We start from the raw sequence: 23,425 nt of genomic DNA, 5'->3' as shown, positions 1-23,425 counted from the left end.
TTAAGACTAGAGGAGTTGGATTTGAATATTGTCGTTGCTTACTTTCCAGGCACGAAGCTTAATGTGCAGAAACTAAAAGCGTTTGAAAACGACCTTAAATTACTGATTAGTAAAAATGAAAAATTACTCCTTTGTGGTGATTTAAATGCACGACACCGTAATTGGAACTGTGTAAAAGCGAACAAGGCTGGCAAAATACTTTTTGATCTTGTTTGTGAAAGAAACCTTTTTATTCACACTCCCACAAGACCCACCTTTTTGAACCCTAGGGGATACGACTCTACATTAGATCTTGTAATTTCAAACGGCAGAATCAGCATCGACCAACCTGTAACAGGGGACAAACTATCTTCGCCTCATTTACCAGTAGCCTTTCAACTAACTTCTGAGACTTCACTATCAAATTCAGACGAATCAGTGGATAGAATTAGAATAAACTGGTTGAAATTTAAGAAATACTTGAATGATATTATACAGCTTAAAAATTTAAATTTAGCAAAGATCAGCTCTACCGACCAAATTGACTCCCTAATTAGTACCTTTTATTGCCATATTAATAGTGCCATAAAATTCGCATCCTATCCTGAGCAAGCCGATTTTTTTCCAAACCAAGTCATTGATGAGGGAACCAAATTCCTAATTTCTTCAAGAAACTACCTACGGCGTCAATGGCAGTAAACTCGAAGCAGAAGCACAAAAACCGTGGTTAATAAGCTTACTAAAGCCATTCAAAGTCGAATCTTCGGTGCTAAAAACAAGCGATGGGGTAGAATGCTTCAAGAAATTCCTAAAAACGGTGATAAATTATGGAAATTAAATAAATTATTAAAGAAGAAGAAAATTATTCCGCCCATGCGGAACGCCAGTGATATTATTTACGATGATGAGTCTAAAGCGGAACTTCTAGCAAATCAGTTCCAAAAAGCCCATTTAGCGTCAGACCACTTAGGATCGGTTTTGCTCAACAAAACCGTTCAGGAGAGGGTGGAAAAACTGCGTACTTCACTCTGTGATTTCGATGCTCGTGAACTTTCTTCCCCTAGAGAAATCAAGGCAATCATAAAGCACTTAAAGCTAAAAAAGGCTCCAGGTCCAGATCGGGTAACGAACTCAATGGTTAAGAACTTTCCTAGAAAGGCGATTGTATACTATAATTTCATCGTGAACAGCTGCTTTAAGCTCTCTTATTTTGCAAAAGTTTGGAAGGAGGCTACGGTAGTACCCATTGTTAAACCAGGTAAAGACCCAAAACTGGCTGACAGTTACAGGCCTGTTAGTTTAATTTCTAGTCTCAGCAAAATTTTTGAGAGAGTTATTCTAGCTCGTGTTAATAAGATTCTAAATCAAACGAATTTATTACCTGATTTTCAGTTTGGCTTCAGACCTAAACATTCAACTTCACATCAGGTGTTTCGGGTGACCAGCGAATTCCAAAAAATTTTCAAAGATAAAGAGTCCTTAGGATTTCTTACTTTAGATATTCACAAAGCGTTCGACTCTGTTTGGCACTATGGGTTGGTATACAAGCTATTACTGTTCAGGTTTCCAATATATCTGGTCAAGCTTTTACTATCATTTTTAACTGGAAGAAGATTTACAGTAAAAGTAGGTAGCAAACAATCCTCAGATCGATCGATTCCAGCAGGGGTTCCTCAAGGTTCTCCACTAAGCCCTACACTGTTTAATATCTACACCTCGGACATTCCAACTGCCCCAGGGTGTAAACTAGCTGCATTTGCCGATGATGTTGGCATTATTTCTTCCTCTAACGATCCTTCAACAATTATGTCATCTCTTGAGAACCAGCTGGATTCTCTGTATCAATTTTATTTTAGGTGGAAGATTAAAGTGAACCCTTCTAAAACACAAGCTGTGTTCTTTACGAAAAAGAGATGCAAAGCTAAGCTGCCAAGCAGAGACATAAATTTTCTTGGGGAAAGTATTAAGTGGTGTAATAGCTTAACATATTTAGGAGTCGTCTTGGATAAGAAACTTACATTTAAAGATCATACTGATTCAATTTGTTCGAAGATATCTAAATCATTTTGCTCGCTTTACTCGCTGCTACACAGAAATTCTAAACTATCGGTAGACAATAAATTGATTATGTTTAGAATGGTTATCCAACCAATTATTTCATACTGTGCTCCGGTTTGGTCTCAATGTGCAAGAACACATAAACTTAAAGTTCAGCGTGCGCAAAATAAAATCCTCAAAGTAATTTTAAACAAATCGTTTGACTTTTCAACTGAAAAACTGCACAATGAGGCAAAAGTCAAATATGTTGAAGATTTATGCTTATCGAACTCCGTCAGATTTATGAACAACTGTAGAACTGTTGGCAACCCTCTAATAAATATCCTATGCTCGTCATAAATTCTAGGTTAAGGTAGTTCAAGTTAAGTTAAGTAGGTTAAGTAGATCTAGTAATTTTGAACAAGGTTTTTTGCACTTTTCCTTGGGTAATTCATACCATAGAACGAATTTATTTATTTGCAATGCAAATTCTAATTTTGTAGAGTAAAGATGAGTCTGGTATCTACAGCCATAAGTTCTGCTATTGTATAGAAGGTTAAGATCATGAATAAAGCCGAACCGAACCGAACCAAGCAAGAAATTCGTCATATTTTACGTTTTTAGTACCTGAGAGGTAAAAATGCAACAAAAGCGGCCGAAAAAATTTGTAAAGTTTATGGGCCTGATACTGTAACGCACAGCATAGCGTTGATTCGATCGATTTTGTTCTGGTGCAGTAAATGTCGAAGATTCACCCCGTACTGGTAGGCCAATCATCGTACAAACCGATAAAATCGTCGAAATCATCCAAGTAGACCGGCATGTGAGCATTCGCTCGATTGGCCAGGAACTGGATATAGACCATAAAACCGTTTGGAACCATTTGCAGAAGATTGAATTCCAAAAAAAGCTGGATGTTTGGGTGACACACGAGTTGACGGAAAAAATCTCTTGGACCGAATCAACGCCTGCGATGCACTACTGGTGACTGATGATGGAAAGTGGATCACGTACGATAATCTCAAGTGAAAAAGATCATGGTCGAAGCGCAGCGAGCCGGCCCAAACCATCACCAAGCCCGGATTCACGGCCAGGAAGGTTTTGCTGTGTGTTTGGTGGGATTGGAAAGGAATCATCCACTATGAGCTGCTGAACTATGGCCAGACCCTCAATTCGGTCCTCTACTGTGAGCAACTCGACCGTTTGAAGCAGGCGATTGACCAGAAGCGGCCAGAATTGGCCAAAAAGAATGGTGTTGTGTTCCACCAGGACAACGCTCGGCCTCACACATCTTTGATGACCCCCCCAGAAGCTACGGGAGTTCGGATGGGATGTCCTATTGTACCTACCGTATAGTCCTAGCACCAAGTGACCATCTCTTCCGGTCCATGCAAAACGCTCTTGGTGCTACTAAGTTGGCCTCAAAAGAGGCTTGCGAAAACTGGCTGTCTGAGTTTTCTGCAAATAAGGAGGGGGGGTTTTATAAGGGGGGATAATGAAGTTTCCTTCTAAATGGCAACAAGTTTGCGAACAAAACGGCGCATATTTGTTTTAGATCGGATAATTCTAAGTATGTTAAATAAAGCGTCAAATTTCGATCACAAATACGACATTTCTCTTTCCCCAACCCAATATAAACAAACAGTAATCATCAGAGAATTTGCAGAGATACCCGCCCAGACAAAACTTAAAAAATGCAAGTTGACTAATTCCAGGAGTTGGAGCTAATTGTAAAGAGAAATTTCGTTTCTATTCAATTGGACCTTTAAATGACTCATCGAAAATGCATAAGATTTTTGTCGTTTTCGTCGTTTCGTTTTAAAGATAGACACGAAAAATATGTAGGTCTACCTTAACTGCAACGCGGATTGAAAGCGACAATGCTAAGAGTTTTTTACTGAAAAAAATAACCGTTAGTACTGTGTTCGACAAAAGATGCGAAAATCAAGTCATACAGTTTTTGATAATTTGACCAGAATCGAAAATATAGGAAAAACATACAGAAACTAAACTGATGGCATATTATATTGGGTCTATAACCAACTTCCCGCTGTTCGTCAGTAGATACCTCCCGCGGTAAGTGCTGTAAGATTTTGACATAAGTAAAACGTCATGAACCAAGCTGAAGCATGTGATAAACGATCCGTTTTGACACGTTAGTGGAGTTTGGAGTTGCAATGCAACCCTCACTGTATTCAGACCGATTCCCTGTCCTGTAAGCCCTTCGGACAAAGCCCCTGTGGGACATCAGTGCATATACTACTGACTCTGTTCTTAGAGCATTATGTCTCAAAGTATTGCTCACTGACGCTGGTAGTTTTCAGTCTTTCTGTTTTATTTCAATTTAACAAAGAAGAAATAATTTTATTAAAAAGTGTAGTTTACAATCACGTGCTTCTAATACATAACCTAACCTAAAAACGTTGTAAAACCAACGGCCTCTGACCTTAAATACCGTTCAATAACGATCTCACTTGGGGTCTTCTCAGACCTGAGTTGCGACTGTTTCCCACATTACCTTTAAGGAAACTACACACATTACAACGATAATACCAGTTTTGACCAACCCAAAACTACTACTTACACAAGGAGTCTCAGCTGTAAAGGGCAAATTGCTTATACGACCGAGTAATAGTTGGTATACATAGCCCCGGAGACTAGAAAATTTTCGTCTTCACGTATGGTCAACGTAAGCCGGACCAGGGAACTTAGCTCTCTCTGATGTAGCTTACCGGGACAATTGTGGAGTCATATACTTTCAGTTATGTGAAAATGTCTGTTTTTGTGCCAAATAATCGTCATATCAGACCTATGTCGCAACAAATCAAGACGAGTCTACCCGGCCTCTGAACTCATCTGTTCTGCTATTGCTTAGCAGTGACATTGCCATCACAGGCGGCAGCAGATGTCCGGTGTCTAGGAAGGCAATCGACGCTATCTGCAAATGAAATTCTTACAGGTAAACCTGAATCATTGCCAAACGGCTCAAGACATGCTCTCCTAGAAGGTATTGGAAAATCAAATCAAGCCATTGTCTGCGAGCAGTGCAAATATCTAGCCAATGGAGTTTGAGTTATGGATAAGAGTGAAAAAGCTGGGATCTGAACATGCGGGAATCGACCCATAGAAGGAACCACGAAAATCCAGGAAATGGCTTGAACAGACAAAAATTAAGTGGAATATCCATCTACTGTTGCTATGCGGCACCAAGCCTTACGAGATAGGAGTTCCAATCCAATCCAAGTTCGTTAGTAAGTTAGAAGTAAAGCGCCGTGCTCGGATAGTATCCCCAACAAAGCTCTTAAGGCAGCAGCGAAAATAATGCCGAAACTTTTTGCCGAGGCATTTATCACATGTCTTAAAGAAAGAGCATTTCCTACACAATGGAAGAGACAGAAATTAATTTTAATCCACATGCCAAACAAGATTCTGAGTGAAACTTCGTCCTATAGACCGATGTGCCTTCCAAATAATGCTGGCAAACTATCCGAACGAATAATCTATAACAGATTACTTCCAATTGCCGATAAGGAAGCCGGTTTCTCTGAAAATCGAAAGGGGAGATCTACGATGGATGCAGCGGGTGGTCAGTTCGATCGTACTATATACAGCCACAGTGTTCGCAGTTGCACTGAATTTCAACAAATAAGATTGGAGATGCATTTCACATGAGTGCACTCTAACATGTTGTGCTTGCTACTTCGCAAGAAGTATCCTGCGTGACAGCAGGGATGATTCTGATTGATATTCTGGCGAGAGAACGACAACGATTAATATTACTATCAAACGTATCTCACCGGAGAATCTCCTGCCCGTTGGCGGCAGTTCGCACGAACTGAAAATATCGCGGAATGACAGGAGAAGTGGGACGAGTCAGAAAAAGGTCGCTGGACCGACAGAACCATAATTCGGAAATGGATCGAGCAACCCCACCGCGAAGTAGGTTTCGAACTAACCCAGTTTTTGACCGAACACAGAAGTTGGTTATTGAGCATATCTCTATCGATTTGGGCATGACGATTCGCAATATTGTTCAAAGTGCCATAATATTGCAGAGGATGCAGAACACATTCGCAGCTCAAGAGGCCTGCATCGGAAGATACAACCGTAGAACACTTTAGAACCGAAATATCATATGTTGTAGTCGAAGGCGATATAGATTGGAGTTGGAAAGGTGATAGCAGCCATCCATAAGAAACTTAGGCAGGAAAGAGTCAGCCAGAAGAATGATAATATCATATGGGAGACCCGCAGGGAGAGTGAAAGGAGAAGGAGATGATTTTAGTTGGTAAGAGTCCCACATAACCCACATAATTTTGAAATTTTCCACCTTCCATCAATAAAAAGGTTTTGTTTGACACGAAACCTTAAAAAGGCAAATATTCTCCGCATAATCTGAGGTGGTCAAAGGGTAGTATAGGTCCCAGGGCGAAAGTGGATTGGTACCCACGATGGAGCATAAAACCTGGGACCAACCACCAACAGCTCTACTACCAAACCCTATCTCCACCTCCACGTGGTGACCGCTGGGAGCTCTTTCTTAACGAAAAGCTGCACACGGAGAAGGATGAAGGCGAGTCTCCCGCGCCTAAAAACGGGACAAATTGTACCAACTGGTCCTCCAGGTTGGGAGTTGGGTAGGGCTGACAACCCTACACGGAAAACAACTTGTTACGAAGCCACAACAGGAGCCTCGGACAGGACGGATTTTAAAACGACGGAACCGGCAACGAACACGAAATAACGATTTGCCCATTTTCTCATGGAACGTGCGCTCCCTGTACAGAGATGAAGCTGACGAGCAGCTAGCCGATACCCTGTCCCAATATAGGGCTGATATAACAGCGTTGCAAGAGATGCGATGGACAGGGACCGGTTTCCTGGAGAAGAGCCACTACACCGTATATTATAGTGGTCTTCCAGTAAACCATGTGCTCGGAGTAGGTTTCTTAGTCAGCCAAAAAATGAAACCTGCTGTTATCGGCTTTGAAAACATAAGCGAACGACTATAAACGTTCACGCCCCTACAGAGGAGACTGCAGAGTCGGAGAAGGATACCTTCTACGTTGGCTCCCATAGCTTACACGGAAAAACAAATGATAACGGACTGCGGACTATTCAATTAGCAGGGTCACACGAAATGGTTGTTGGAAGTACCTGGTTTGCGCGGAAAGCGGTCCACAAACATACGTGCGCCTCTCCAGACGGGACCACTTTCAACCAAAGTGACCACGTGTTGATCGAACGCCGCCACCTCTCAGCCTTGATGAATGTCAGAACATATAGGGGGGCCAATATAGACTCGGATCACTATCTCGTTGGCATGGTGTTCCGAGCTCGAATAACAATACCACCTAGAATCCCCTCTGACAATCAGGTGAGAGTCAACACTGAAGCCATCCACAACACAACCCTCCGCGACACCTATAAGAGGGAAATGAATGCCGCAATAACCGCAGTCAACAGAGGACCTGGAGATGAAGCATCAACAAATGATCTTCACAATCACCTGAAGAACGTTATCATGGATACGGCCACAAACATACTTGGCCCCAGCCGCAAAAGGAGTCGGAACGGCTGGTTTGACGATGAATGTAAGCTAGCAACGGAACGGAAGAATGCCGCATACCGAGTAATGTTGCATTCTCAAAGAACGCGGGCACGCGCGGAGACTTATCACGAACTCCGTCGAGCGGAGAAGCGACTTCACAGACGGAAAAAGGAAGCCTGGGAGAACCAACAAGTCTGCGAACTAGAAAAGTACAGGGAGCAACGGCACCAGGCGCGCAAGTTTTACCAACAAGTCAGCAGGATGAAGCCTTATACACCTCGATGCTCATCCTGCCGAGACAAAGAGGGAAATCTGATTTCCGACAGAATGGGCATATTAGAGCGATGGGTTGAGTACTTTGATGAGCTACTGAACAACCAGAACATCGGCGAGTTGGAGGTCCCGCCAACTGAAGACGACGGACAAATACCGCCACCACCAAGTTTAGGAGAAACAGTCCGTGCGATTCATCGGCTAAAAAATCATAAGTCGCCAGGGGCCGATGGAATTACAGCCGAATTGGTTAAATATGGAGGCGACCAGTTACACCAAGTGGTTCATCAACTTGTGCTCAAGGTATGGGACAGCGAATCAATGCCTGACGATTGGCAACGAGGCATAATCTGTCTCATACATAAAAAGGGAGATATCACACAGTGCAGCAATTATAGAGGTATCACGTTGCTGAGTACCATCTATAAGATATTCTCCACTATCTTGCTAGGCCGGATAGCCCCATACGCCCAGAACATCATTGGCCCATACCAAAGAGGCTTCACTCCAGGCAAATCAGCAACAGACCAGATTTTCTCCCTGGGGCAAGCGATGGAAAAACTGTTGGAATATGGACAACAGTTGCACCATCTGTTCATCGACTTTAAAGCCGCCTATGATAGCATAGCCAGGGTAAAACTGTACACGGCCATGAGAAAATTCGGTATCCCGACGAAATAAATAAGACTGACTAGGCTGACCCTGACCAATGTGCGAGGCCAGATAAAAGCAGCAGGATCACTCTCAAGACCATTCGACATCAACAACGGTCTACGACAAGGGGATGCGCTATCATGCGTCCTCTTTAACCTGGCCCTCGAGAAGGTGATCCGTGATGCTGAGGTGAATGCAAGAGGTACGATCCTCTTCAAGTCCACCCAACTACTGGCCTATGCTGACGATATCGACATCATGGGAAGAACCACCCGAGACGTTCAAACTGCCTTCATCCAGATCGAGCAGGCGGCGTGAGATCTTGGGCTGCACATCAATGAAGGCAAGACAAAATACATGGTGGCAACGTCAGCACCGAAGACGAATCAACCAACAACATCAAACCGCACTGGTCAAACACAAGCACGAACAAGAATAAGGATAGGAGAATACAACTTTGAGACCGTTGACAATTTCTCCTATCTAGGGTCGAAAATCACAACCGATAACAGCTACGATGATGAAATCCGCGCACGGTTGTTGTCAGGCAACAGAGCCTATTTCAGCTTACAAAGACTGTTCCGCTCGAAACGTCTCACCATAGGGTCAAAGCTCTTACTGTACAAGACAATGATCTTGCCAGTCCTCATGTATTCCTCGGAAACTTGGGTTCTTAGCAAAAAAAAATTGCGAACTCTTGGCCGCGTTCGAGAGAAGAATCCTCCGAAGAATTTTTGGCCCCCTACATGAGGATGGACGATTCCGTAGCCTACATAATGACGAAATTTATGAGCGATACCATGACCGTCCGGTTGTGGATAAAATCCGGCTCAATAGGTTACGGTGGGCGGGTCACTTAATCCGTATGGACGAGGATGATCCCACCCGGAAAGTCTATAAGGGCAATATCTATGGTAGAAAAAGAAGACGAGGCAGACCCTGCCTAAGATGGAGCGATGGCGTAGGTCAGGACGCCAGACAGATTTTAGGGATATCGAATTGATGGATCTCGGCGCAAAACCGGGATGTCTGGAGTTCCTTATTAAGGCAGGCCTAGACCGGATACCGGTTGTTGCGCCGTTGATGATGATGAAAATTAAATATGGTTGACATTTCCTTTTCACATTCACCCCTCGTGCACAACTTTATTAATAGGCTGCACTGGAAAACACGGCTTGGGTATGTAATACTAATTGTAAAACCGGCTGGAAACGTTAAATTCAATGAAACACAGACGGAATTTCACGCACTGTCCCCATAAACATGAAGTGTAAAGGCAGTTAATACATCAGGATCGGAATCGCAAACCATTGTGATCTGTGTTAATTAAAATTCCAAGTTATGTGACCTTGTGTTCAAGGATTATTTTAGCAAAAACGGATCCAATCGCAAATTAATTGCTGTTTTGTAGGACTTACTATTCACCTCTTCCATTATTGAGGAAAATGGATGCCAAAACTGCGAATATTAAGCAAATATTATTGCACCTTTTACGTGTCTGAGATTACTAATTTTGGGAACGATAACAGCTATTCAGTAGGGATATGATTTCACCAACTAAAGAATGTATGCATTAGACTATGTTACAAGCAAGTTTTAAATCTATCGGACGAGATCGCTAATCCGGTGCAGTTAAGCCCATAGTCTACAATCATTTCATTGCATGTGAGGCTGATATGAACTGGTTGCTTAGAGCGTCAAATGGCTCCCAATCAAACTCCACTAACAATTCCTTGGTACCCAGCGATAGATCGTTATGAAATCTTGCGCACGACCACCACACCAGAAGAATTGAAGGCTGAAATTCGATGAGTTAGTGTCAGAAAAATGCAATCAATATCTTCATCAAAATGTGATGAGGGTTTTCACAATGTATGGAAGCGAACGTTTCATTGAAACGTGCTTGTTAATGGGATAGAAATTTAAGAACTCTTCTGTGTTTCCATTGGTAACTAGTAAGATAAAACTCTTCTCAGTTAAATAAACTTCTTAAATGTTTGAATACTAAGTTCTTTGAGTCTCAAATGCACGAAAACGATATCATTTCTGGCAAACACGTTGTTTTCCTGACACATCACCCCATACATTTCTGATATTAAAGTAAGCAACCACAAGTGATTAATTAAAAATTGTATAAAGTCTGCAGTCATGCCATACGAAAGCGCCTAATGAACAATTCACTGAAGAGAAGCAGATCAATGTTGGCTCATGTCATCTGTTTGATGTTATTCGGATGCAATAGGAATACTCGGAATTCATCACCTAACACCACATGTATGCTACTAACACATTTCGATATCATCTTTAACACGATTACAGCCCATTATGATGTAATTATTACAAAGTAAATACCACTTCACCTTTAGACTCCATAAATGCGCTAATAATTCAACATAAAACTCGCACTTTAAATTCCAACTTCTTCACTTCATTAGCACGCAACGAATGGAGAAAAAAAATATCGATTTCAATGCAATGGCAACATTTTGCACCTTATTCGGATGCCAATGACACCCCGACTCGAACAAATAGTTCACCGAGCAACCAAATCAAATAGAGCCACACTGTTAATAATTTAATTAATATGTGGAAAACAATTATAAAAAATGTATTCTATTTTTGAAGACTCGAAAACTATTTCGTTTGTTTAGTTATCCAGCAATCACACATTCAAAGAAACAGAAAAAAATATTTTGTCTATCACTTTGCCAAGTGAAATAGTTGGTTTTTCATCTGAACGAGAACCGAAGGAAAACGCTAAACCGAAAACAGGTGAAGTAAAGTATTTTGCATTCTTCCAACGACACTCCAAATAAAATTGAATGAATCATTTTTTCCTAATATGCATATGTGACTGTCTCGTTGGTTTTGGTTGCCTGTTGCTTCTTGCTCACTTGCCGTCCCCATAAGGGAAGGTCGGCTGAAATTGAAAAAAAACGCCGGTATCTCAATAAAAATTAGTATATGCTTTTCTAGCAGTATTTATAATTCAGCAGTTCAGAAGCAACAATGTTAGGGTTGCTCATAAATCTCAGGAGAGTAATGTTGGACAACTACCACAAATAAGTCCCGTCAATAGGTTCAGATCCATTTGAAGCAAAGTTATAAAAGAACCAATTCTACAGCACTACAAAACCCACAAATTCTTCCTCTAAAAAGTGGCCTACACTAGGCCAAGCTCTCCTACAATACGTTAATTGGATTTGCTATATTTTTCACTGGCTTTTCCTCGCTTCATTCCTCTTGATTTCAAAGTATTTAGAATCTTAATAAAAAGTAGTACACACATATAAAATCTTCATTCTTTTTATTTCTACATGAGTTAATTATACAGTTATCTTCTTGCGAAGGAAATGTGTGAAATGCTCTGTAAAACTTCGATAATGTCGTGAAGCGATAGGCGCCAAAACATTTGCGAAGAAAAAAGAGATAAAAAGTGAAAAATGTACTCATGGTAACGCAATCGAAGAAATATTGTAAAAAAAATTGATTTGCTAGAAACGGTTGCGTTGTGAATCTAGCCATGTCCAGTGGAAACATTCGTCTTTAAATTTGGTGAGGGAATAAGAATGCTGACCAGCTTGGTACTGGTCACTGTTGACCAAGAATTCAACAAGGTGAAAACTAATCATTCCCTGTTTGGGACTAGCTAGATAGAAAAGATAAGGGAAAGGAAAAATGCTGCAGCTCCAATACATTCTGGAACCTCCATTACACGTGTTTTGCCCATTAATTTTCTCCAAAAAATCGTTATCTTAGCAAATATTATCCAACGAAGATAATACATTCAAGTACACAATCATCTTCAATTATACTCATTAAATGCTCTGCAATCGACTAACCTAGAGAAGAGGATGGTAGATAATTTTATCAGTTTATTTCAGACTAGAATCCTGGATGAGAAATGAACGCTAAACTAATCTGACTCCAAATTTCAAGGCCTTGTTTTGAGTAGAAACACTCGCCAAAACGTAGAAAAAGAAGCGAAAGATAAGAGCTTAAGTATGTCGCTGATTAATTGTTTCCCAAGCAAAACAACATGACTGTTACCTGAGTATCAACTACAGTGACAAGCCAATTACGCTGTTACTTCTTAAAACGAATTTAAAACTATTTATTACTTCGGTTTTAACACTTTATCTCATCTATAGAGATGAAAGTTCAAATGTTCTACGTGAGCGATAATCTTCTACGGGTGAGATATGAAGGCATCAACTAATTTTGACTCGAGTCTCAGCATTTCCCCCAATGGTCATGAGATATACACTATCTTGGTCCAGCATTAAAACGGGTGAGGCCCGTATTGATCGCAAATTCTTCGTTAAGACCAGGAGAGAACTAAAATCATTTATTCCAATAATCAATGACTTTTACATTTCGATTTTAAAAGTTGAAGATAAAATGTAAAAAATACTGATTTAAACACTTAACACTTTATGTGTTGTGACTTTGAGAACTTTCAAAGCCTAAATGGCTAAATGGGGATAGAAAGCAATAAAACAAAATAATAATATAATACAATAAATAGCCGTAGCCGGTCCCAAGCCCGGTTGTGAAAGGAAGAGGGACAGGTAGCTTCACCTGGGGGTAAGTGAGGAAAGTGCAGAAACTTTGCAGTCTTGCATATTATTCACTGAGGAAGCTATCACCACACCTGGCAGTTAGATATAAAATGCAAACCTAATAATAAGAAGAAGGAAAAATTTGAAGTCCCGTACGAATAACCTGCAGAAGTCATCTGACTTGATGACTGGGTCGGGTTCCCGTAATGGACAGCACGGCGTCTATACCACTAACCGCGGGGCGGTTCGACATCTAGACGCCACGATGACCAGGGGCATTGCTCCGCCTGCTGTAGTTGTTTCGCCACAACCTGTGGCGACCACTTCAATAGATTTGCGTAGGCAGCGAATAAAATTGACTGAGGATCACCCGGTCCTACTACGAAATAACGGCGCGGGAAGGTATAACTTCTTAGTGCACATTGTTGCATCAGAGATTCGTCAACCGCTTACCACAATACGTGCACGTGATTGTATAACGAATCACAAAACAGTACCGTTTCAGTACTCGCAGCGACACAACCCCGACTGTCATTAGGGAACGAGTCCGCCCTAAGGTCATGGTGGAAACTGGTGACCAAGAGTAGATGGAAGCAGAAGCACGGAACAGTTTTAAGACTCGCTAAAGCACTCTCCTTCACCATCCGAAGGGATCTGAAGGATGCTGTTGTCCGAATTTATGCGACATGTAAAGCTGGTACTGAAATCGCATCTCTCGGGGAAGAATAAAAAAAGCACATTGAATGTATTCGCTACCCTTCACTGGCTTATGCATTCGTAATATTCCCATGAACGAAGCCGATCTGGTAAAACGTCAAGCGGCGGATACGGATTACTATGTCCAAATTCCGGATGCATCATCCAAACTCTGCCTTGGAGCGGATGAACCTGCCTCGTGACATCGGAAGTAGGGGCGTGGTTAAAGTGGCGACACAACATCGCCGCCAAGTAGACACGCTGCGCGCATATTTTTTCAAAAAAGAGCAGGCGAGTCCCTTGCATGCGGCTGGTTGTCAGACTGTGGGCCGACTCCACTTAATTTGAAGGATCGATCTTTCAATCCTCTGAGGGGGATGAAAGTAGACCAGAGCGGATCGATGGAAGGAAGTCAAAGGCAATGCACGATAAACACGTGAATTGTCTGTGTGAAATTATGCGATGTTTCCAACGATTAATTAATTGAAATAATAAAAACTTGTTGTTTCTTTTTCGTTGGTGTGGATATTTATTCTTGCAAATACCGATATTTCGGGAACCACTAACTTGTTAGCACTGATGAAGGGAACAAGTGGTTCCCGAAATATCGGTTTTTGCAAGAATAAATATCCACACCAACGAAAAAGAAACAACAAGTTTTTATTATTTCAATCAACGTGAATTGTCTTTGTCAATTTACATTTGTCGAAAAGATGGTCGTGCGCTGGCCCGCCCAGCTGAGACGGAGGAATTGATGTGTGCTATTCAGGACGGCGTGGTCGTCACCCGAGCTTACAAAAAGCTGATAATGAAAGAGCGGGTGGAGAACGACCAGTGCAGAATGTGTGTAAACGAAGATTCGCGCGAGCATAACGAATTAAACGCACGCAATCTAAACCTGGTAGTAAAAATTAATGTGGAGCCGTAAAACTTTGAACTCACGGGCCGCGATCACAAACGAGGATCCAAGACAAATCACAATTTCAAACGACGTGATGTTTTGTGAGGTGCGGCCTTTGAGGTTCCCGCCTTTCCTTGATAGCCCCAGGCTATGATTTTGAATGATGTCCCTAAATTTTTAACTCTCTTAATGACCTTCACAAAACTCATCGACGGCCAAAATGCCATCTCAACATCAAGAATTGTTGCAAATGTGTGCAGAATAGCTTCCCCAACACTGCTTATTAACGGAGAATCACCAATCGAGGTGCTGCCCCTCGCAAAGTATTGGATAACAAAAGCAAACAAAAGGGATTGCGAGAATTCGTTCTTGTTCGTTTGAAATCAGAGAACTAAGTGAGGATGAATCCTTGGGGACTGAATTGCACAGCCTATAGCCAACTGCCTCCGTATTCCGCTAAAAATTCATCTCACCCATCACTTCATCCGAACAAGGAAGACGGAGAAGGATGAAGGCGAGTTTCCCGCGCCTAAAAACGGGACAAATTGTACAAACTGGTCCTCCAGGTTGAGTAGGGCTGACAATCCTACACGGAAAACTGAAGTTACGAAGCCACAAAAGCCTCGGAGAGGATGAACTTTAAAACGACAAATCTGGCAAGGACAACGGAATAACGATTTTCAACAGTCAAGTAGGGACGTAGCCCGCATTCAGGCGATACGTTGGTTCCCATAGCTTACATAGGGCAATCAATTCGGATTATTCAGTTAGCAGTATCGCACGATTGTTGAAAGTACCTAGTTCGTGTGGAAAGCGTTCCACAAACATACGTGGGCCTCTCCAGACGGGACCACTTTCAACCAAATTGACCATGTGTTGATTGAACACTGCCCCCCTTAATGGAAAAATGTGCGAACATGCAGGGGAGTCAATATAGACTTGGATCACTATCTCGTTGGCATAGTGCTCAGGGCTCAATTTACAACACCACCATCCCCTCTGACAATCAAATGAGAGTGTATACTGAAGCCATTCACAACACAGCCCTCCGTAACCGTGGAGATGAAGCATCAACAAATGCTCTTCACAACCACCTGAAGAACGTTATTGATACGGCCACAAACATACTTGGCCCCAGCCGCAGGAAAAGTTGGAACGGCTGGTTTGACGATGAATATAAGTAAGAATAAGTTAGCTACGGAACGGAACAATGCTGCATACCGAGTAATATTGAATTCTCAAAGAACGCAGGCAGGCGCACAGACTTATCACGAACTCCGTCGAGCGAAGAAGCGACTTCACAGATGGAAAAAGAAAACCTGGGAGAACCAACAAGTCTGTGAACTCGAAAAGTACAGGGAACAACCGCACCAGGCGCGGGTGTTTTACCAACAAGTCAACAGGATGAAGCCTTGTACACCTCGATGTTCACTCTGCCCCATACACCCAGAACATCATTAATAATTATCGTTGGTGCAACATTCCATATTAGATCAGGGCCTTGAAGTGAAGTATGTTAGAAACACACTATAGGAGACAATATGTTCAGCATTGCGCTTGCCCGAGATTATTACCCTGATTTGACTCAAGTACTCTTTCACAGTTGAGTCGACTGGTATCCGACGTCAAATCACGACACAAATCTCACTGCCACCAGTGTGATTTGAACCGCGACCTTTCGTACGACAGGCTTGTGCTCTAACCACTCAGCTATCCGGACACAAACATCATTGTCCCATACCAAAGAGGCTTCACTCCAGGCAAATCAGCAACAGATCAGATTTTCTCTCTGGGGCAAGCGATGGAAAAACTGTTGGAATATGGACATCAGTTGCACCATCTATTCATCGAATTTAAAGCCGCCTATGATAGCATAGCCAGAGTAAAACTGTACACGGCCATGAGAGAATTCGATATCCCGACGAAATTGATAAGACTAACTAGGCTGACCTTGACCAATATGCGAGGCCAAATAAAACCAACAGCAACCTGACCTGGCTCTGAAAAAAGTGTTTCGCGATGGTGAATGCGAGAGGCATCATTCTCTAAAAGTCCATGAAGCTACTAGCCTACGTTGACGATATTGACATTGTGGCGCGGCAGGTTTCTCCACACATTTTTAGAACTCGCCATAAGAGTGGGGAGCAGGCAATGAGAAAAGTCCGAGGAGTAGGCGGCAGAGTGACGCAAAAGGAGGATAAAAAACAATAATCGACTTCTGCTACTTTTTCTTTTTCTTCAGCCTTTGTCCCGTTCACAAGCGGGGTCGGCTCTGCGTGATCGGCTTCGCCATTTGGCTCTATCGAATGCCTGATCTGGGTGCAATCTCGAGGCTTTCAAATCCCCATCCAGCGTATCAAGCCACCGTTGCTTAGGTCTGCCTTTTGGTCGTTTACCATCGACTTCGATGTTCAGACCAATCTTGGCAAGTGAATTCTCGTTTGCACGAATTGCGTGACCATACCATCGAAGACGCGTCTCTCGCAACTTTTCCACGATCGGTGCAACCCCATAACGATCGCGGATATCCTCATTTCGGATGTGATCTAAACGTGTCACGCCACTAGTCATCTTCGTCTCCATTACCGGAAGACGCCGTTCATTGTCTTTTATGGTCGGCCAACACTCAGAACCATAGAGAGCGACTGGACGGACGACATTGCGGTAAATTTTAGATTTGAGACGTTCGTTGATACGTCGATCACAAAGGACACCAGTTGTCGAACGCCACTTCATTCAGGTTGCGTTAATGCGTGAAGCAATTTCATAACGCAGCTCTCCATTGGCTGATAGCGTTGACCCGAGGTATTTAAATCGCTCAGTTCTGGGCAGATCACTGCCGCTGACAGTGATTGTGCCTGTTTCATGGGGATCGGTCGTCAAAAATTGAATTTTGTTTAAATTCAATCTGAGACCGTGTTGCATGAGGCGATCATTCCATTTTTGAACAAGTTGCTCGAGACCATTTTTGCTATCAGATGCTATTAAAACATCGTCTGCATAAAGCAGTGTGTAGGGCGTTGGACGTTGGATATCCCGTGTGACGGTGTCCATAACAAGGACAAAGAGGAGTGGTGAGAGGGCACTTCCTTGATGAACACCAACAGAGACCCGAAGCGCTTTTGATACACCCGCCATACTTCGAACTTTACTTTTCGTATCGTGGTAGAGCAATTGAACCCAGCGCACGAGTTCTCTGGCACGAAGTGTTGTCGTAAAGCATACCAAATGAGTTCGTGTGGTACACGGTCAAACGCTTTCTCTAGATCCAGAAAGGCAATGTAAAGAGGCCGATGCTTCTCACGGTGTTTCTCCATGAGTAACCGCGCAGCGTGTATTGCGTCAGTAGTTCTTGACTAATCCGGCTTGATTCACGATTATTTCAACGATTTCGCGAGTACGGTTGTCAAGAATGCGTTCAAAAATCTTCATGGTATGGGAAAGTAACCAGATCGGACGGTAATTTGAACATTCTGCTGGGCTACCTTTCTTTTTCCATATTGGAACAGTGGTACTTTCTTGCCAGTCAGATGGTGTTCTTCCTTACTGAATAACCCGGTTAAAGAATTCACTGAGCCACAGTGTTGGGTCCCAGCTCTTCGCTTTTCAGAGCTCAGATGCGATGTCGTCAGGTCCTATTGCTTTCCCCGATTTCATTTGTTTTATTGCCTCCTCGACTTCAGTTGCGCTGACTGGTGGAACTGCTCCAAATGTCGGCAATGATTGTGGAAGTGGAGGATGAGCAAATTCTTCAGTTGAAATCTGCTCGAAGTATTCCCGCCATCTATCCGTTGCGGCTCGACGGTTGGTAAGCAAAGTACCGTTCTTGTCATTAACACAACAGAAGTGTTCGATATCCTGTGTGCGTTCATCACGGCTTTTAGCAAGTCGATACAGATCTCTCTCGCTATCCCGAGTGTCCAGTTTATCGTAAATATTTTTGAAATGGTTCGCTCGGGTGGCAGCGACCGCTTTCTTTGCTTCCCGGTTGGCATTCTTATAAATTTGCCAATTAGCAGGCGTTTTATCGTCGAGAAATTTGTGGTAGAGGCGTTTCTTTTCACGAACCTTCATTTCAACATCATCATTCCAAAGCCAAGGATCTCGGTTGATGTACCGCTTACCTGGCTTGGTGGCCCCGAGGGTTGCAGAGGCCGCTTTGTGGATCGTGTCTTTCATTTGGTTCCATGATTCTTCCACATTCATAATGGTTGGCAATCGTATGAGTGAGACCGTTTCTTCTTTCTTCTTACCAAATCGCCACCATTTAATGCGCGGCGGGCCAGTGCGTTCCTCACGCTGTTTTATCGGTGGCTTAATTCGCAGGACGGCAATCAACGGCCGATGTTGAGGTGCGATGGTCTCATAGGGAACGACTTTGCAATCAGTGACAGTGGTAACATGTTGGCGTCTTATGAGAATATAGTCGATTTGCGTTTTATTGTTCCCACTATAAAATGTGGGAAGATGAGACAAACGTTTGATGGACCATGTATTCATAAGTACAAGGTCATGGGTGCCCGCAAAATCGATTATACGCTCGCCACCTTCATTGCGCGCTCCGAACCCCTTTCCCCCATGGCACCTGTTACCGTCTGCCTTTTCACCCACATGACCATTAAGGTCGCAGACAATGATTATGTAATCGTCAGCAGGCACGTGACAAGTCTTTTCATCGAGAAGTTGCCAGAAGGCATCTTTCTCGGCATCAGGTCGACCTGTCTGTGGTGCATACGCGGTGAAGAAGTGAATAGTGCGATTAGCTGATATAATGGTAAGCTTCATCAGCCGATCATCAAATCGTTCGACTTCTTTAATGGCATCACGGAAACCCTCTGAGATGGCAATGCCAACACCATATTGAGTGTGTGGGTTACCAAAATAGAGAAGTTTGTAGCCATTTTTACCGCGCTCGCGTTCAATGTCGCAGCTTTTGGCACCAGACCATCGGATTTTTGCAGAGCGCAGATATCAATGCGTCTTTTCCGAAGGGCTCTTGCGAGTTCCTCGGTCTTTCCAGTTAAGGTACCAACATTTAGCGTGCAGACACGTATTTGTATTGTTCGTTGTGTGCGGACTAACTTGCTTACGTCCTGACGCCGTCCATGCGTCAAGAACCCTTGCCCCATTTCTCGACAGGACCGGGGCCCGTCCTGCCGCGTCGACTGAGGTGGACGCCCTAGCATTTCTCCGAGGCTTGTGACTCAATCCGATCATCATGTTTGTAACGACATTCTATGCATTTTCTTGGTCGAGATGTTTGGAGTTCCTTACTAGACCGGATACCGGTTGTTGCGCCATTGATAATGATGATTAGAGTGGTTTTGTTTATATATATGAGAACCAAGAACCCCGGCTCATATCTCGCCGAACTACTAGTATACGGGTAAGCTCCAGCACGTGCCGTCCGGTTCTATATATTATCTCCCTTGGTTCGTTGACAGCCTTGATGACCGTGTTGATGCCAAGGTGATGTAACGCTAGACTCTGATCGTAACAGAAGGCCTGCCTGCAAATGTTGAAGCTCCATTGAACTGCTCCATCGACACGTGCTTGCCCGACTGTTTGCTAGCCAGGCTCGGGAATATGGGCGGAGGATCCTTTGAGCAATTTGATCCCCCCACGTGTCAATATACAAAATTTCACGTATCCTTGCCAGTGTCAAATCAAACATTGGGATTCGCGCGAGCCGAATGAAATAAACACACGCGGAATTAAAAATTGAAAAAAGACGGCTCGACCGCGCGTGTGTAGCTGTAAAACTTTGGATCCGAATTTCGCGGTCGCAAAGAAGGATCCACGACGGATCATCATCTTCGGCTGACGTTCCCCTTCAAAATTGTGGCCTGAGGTTATCAAGGAAGGACAGGGATCTCTGAGGCCGCGCTTCACAGAACATCTGAGCCAGAGGAAATGAGAATCTTCCTTTTTCCGGTTCCACAGGTATAGCTCGCGTGCGTTTATTTCGTTAGGTGCACGCGAACCCCATGTTTCAGTATTTTTCAGGATCGGGTGCAGTCTACCCAACGGCAAGAACACGTAAAATTTTATATGACACGTACTCAAAGGACCCTGGCAAGCATGTGTCGACGAAGAACTTCGATGGAGCTTCAAAATTTGCGTGTGGACCTTCATTGTCAATTTAGCGAATTTTTTCTTTAGCTTTTAAGAATAGCTCTTTCCTCTAGGTCGTCCCCGGCCACTCGGGATGGTCGTTTGACCACCGCAACTCATTTTTTTCCATTACAACATGATTGAATCAAATATAGACATGTCCATATGATGTACATCAATCTTGAACTCAATTAAATCAAATAACAAATTTACGATTGGTTCGATAGTTTCCCCAAAATATCTTAGTAAACTCTGCCCCAGCGGGACCGTGAATTAACACGGTTATCCAAATTATTGAATACTCAGCAACTAAGCATGCTAGAAAGTCATTCCTCCAGAAAAATAGATTCCAATCTCCAACGTCCATCGAAGCGAAACCAAGTCAGAATTAATTTCTTGATTGCTTTTCCTCATTTGTTTTCAGCTAGAAAGCATTGAAAAAGAAATTCAACGAAATTCCAACAGCAAAAAACAACCAAAACGAAGAATACCCCAAACTCCCATCAATCAAACGGGCATTGATCGCTACCTAGCGGTTTGGTTATAAGAAATGCTGACTGTAAAGAAATTGTACTCGACACAGAGTGATTAGCCATTAGATCCCGTCTACCTGAATTGGGCGGCACGCTCTTATCCGCAGCAAAAAAGCACACCTTTCGCTACGACCCCATTTCCATAACGGGAACAGCTGATTGTCAAAAGACCGTTCTTAATGCCCAAGCCTTTCACTCCGCCATAGAACCTACACCCCTCGCACCTTCTACACGTAACTCATCACTCTTCAGCCACACCGAACGGAAATTGTCAATACTTAAAAATGCCGCCTGGCCTCAGGAAGGGATCAGCTTTTCGGCCGATGCTAGACGCACTCATGCAAGAAATCACTTTATTAATAAGAACTTACTAATAGCTACTTAGGAGTGCGATTCCACACTATGTACACATCAGCTGTCACAACCTATCGAGGACTTCGACTTTTTACGCACTTTTCAGAAAACCTGCAAACAACACCGAAGGACACAAATCAATTGCACTCCCTGCAATTTTCCGATCAATCAACAAATTTTAATTATCGCCATCGAAAATAACCCGATCGTCGTTTGCAAAATAATCCAAATAAAACATTTTCATGAAAAAAGTGACATACTGCTCAACACCAGAATCCCACACATCTACACAACGCCTGTCCCATTCTTTCGCAGTTTGTTTACCGTACAACAGAAAGAGACGCCATGTACATGAGGAGCAGATTCATATGCAAAAAATTTTCTTGTGGGTTAGGTATATTGCGAGAGGAAACCAAACAAGAAAATTCACGCTTCGCGCCGAATTTTGTGGGTTTGACGAAACCTCCCCTGACACTGCACTCACTACGTCAACTGTCACAGCGAAATTCAGCTTTCTAGCATTTAAGATGATGAAAATTAATGGGAAATTACCTCTTTTTCAGTATTTTTCAGAACTTGACAAACGCGAGCGGAACTTTTCGACTGTGGATAAAGCATCCAACGAACACTCGTGCACCGGGCACTGTACGGATACGACCAACGCGAAGATGTGGGAGGGTGTGTGTGATGATGGAATTGAGTACAGGGTGATCGGAATTTTCGAATCGAGCTGGGGGGAAAACGATGCCATTTAACGGACAAATTTTAATTAAGTCTAACTCGGTGATTGTAAATTCAAATTGATACCATTCTGTTCATAATTTAAAAACGATACTTGTCGATATCTGGAATATTTCGGCATTAGGGAGAAATCTGTCTGCTCCCAATATGTATTTAGATCTTCTATGCATTCTGTGTCGTTACATAGTTTGATTTGATCTTCAATAGTGGCTTATATATTAGTAGTAAATATCCTCATACCAGCTTATATTTAGCCCTATATAACTTAATTGTTGTAACAATTATTTTATCACTCTTTTAGTTTTTACATAAAAGTTGTGTAACATCTTGGCGTCTCATGCGTTATGAAATCGGAGTAGGCGTGGACTAACCCTACCCTGACTAATGGTATAGTGGCGCAGGTTTTAAATCGTATCTACGCTATATAAAGGAAGCTCTGAATCCAACGGAGACCCTCGCACCCTTAAATCCAGACTTGAACCTCTCCTCCTCCCTACCAACGAAACAGTTTCCAACGACACTATAGATTGGACAGTTCGTCAGTACACTGAAGTAATTCAGCAAGTATGTGACGAGCTGATACCATCTCGGTCTCTCGACTACCGCAACCTTATTTCTCTTCCGGACGATATCCTCGAAGATATCAGATACAAGCGTACCCTAAGGCGGAGGCTATTTAGGAATAGATACTCTCCGCAATCCTCTCCACTTCGCAACGAAATCCTTTCCCTTGACAGGTCAATCCGCAATAGAATTTTAACCCTCTACACCAACCACCTCCACAAGCGCCTCTCCAACATTGAGCTGAACCCTGATACCTTCAGGGAACTCAGAAAAACTTGTCCTCGTCTAGGCAAGTCCTCCCAACAAACAACCATCCTCCCACAGAACATCTCAACTCCCGAAAAGGTGAACATCCTAGTCGACCATTTCCTTCAAGCGCACCATTGCACCCTCCACATTCGCGATCAACACTTCGAAAGTGTTGTGAGCGAAACCATAGAAAAAATTCACACCCACTTTCCACCAA

At 42.9% G+C, this 23,425-nt stretch overlaps 1 protein-coding gene across 7 annotated transcripts in view; it reads right to left on the bottom strand.

Moving 5' to 3' along the window:
- The window catches only part of LOC119656555 (eukaryotic translation initiation factor 4E-binding protein Mextli), an 82,407-nt gene extending 60,061 nt beyond the window's left edge, over window positions 1-22,346 (bottom strand). For 5 of the 7 annotated variants that reach the window (XR_005250063.1, XM_038062931.1, XM_038062973.1 and 2 more), the window contains exon 1: window positions 22,207-22,346. The gene's annotated coding sequence lies outside the window, so the exon portion shown is untranslated. Of the gene's footprint in view, window positions 1-10,854; window positions 11,269-21,671; window positions 21,872-22,206 lie in introns of those variants that run through there. The other 2 variants (XM_038062947.1, XM_038062938.1) reach the window with 2 other exon arrangements.
- Between the last annotated feature and the right edge of the window lie 1,079 nt (window positions 22,347-23,425).

Source organism: Hermetia illucens, chromosome 1, assembly GCF_905115235.1.
Source record: "Hermetia illucens chromosome 1, iHerIll2.2.curated.20191125, whole genome shotgun sequence".
Classification (NCBI taxonomy): Eukaryota; Metazoa; Arthropoda; class Insecta; order Diptera; family Stratiomyidae; genus Hermetia; species Hermetia illucens.
This window is presented reverse-complemented; position numbering and strand designations above follow the sequence as displayed.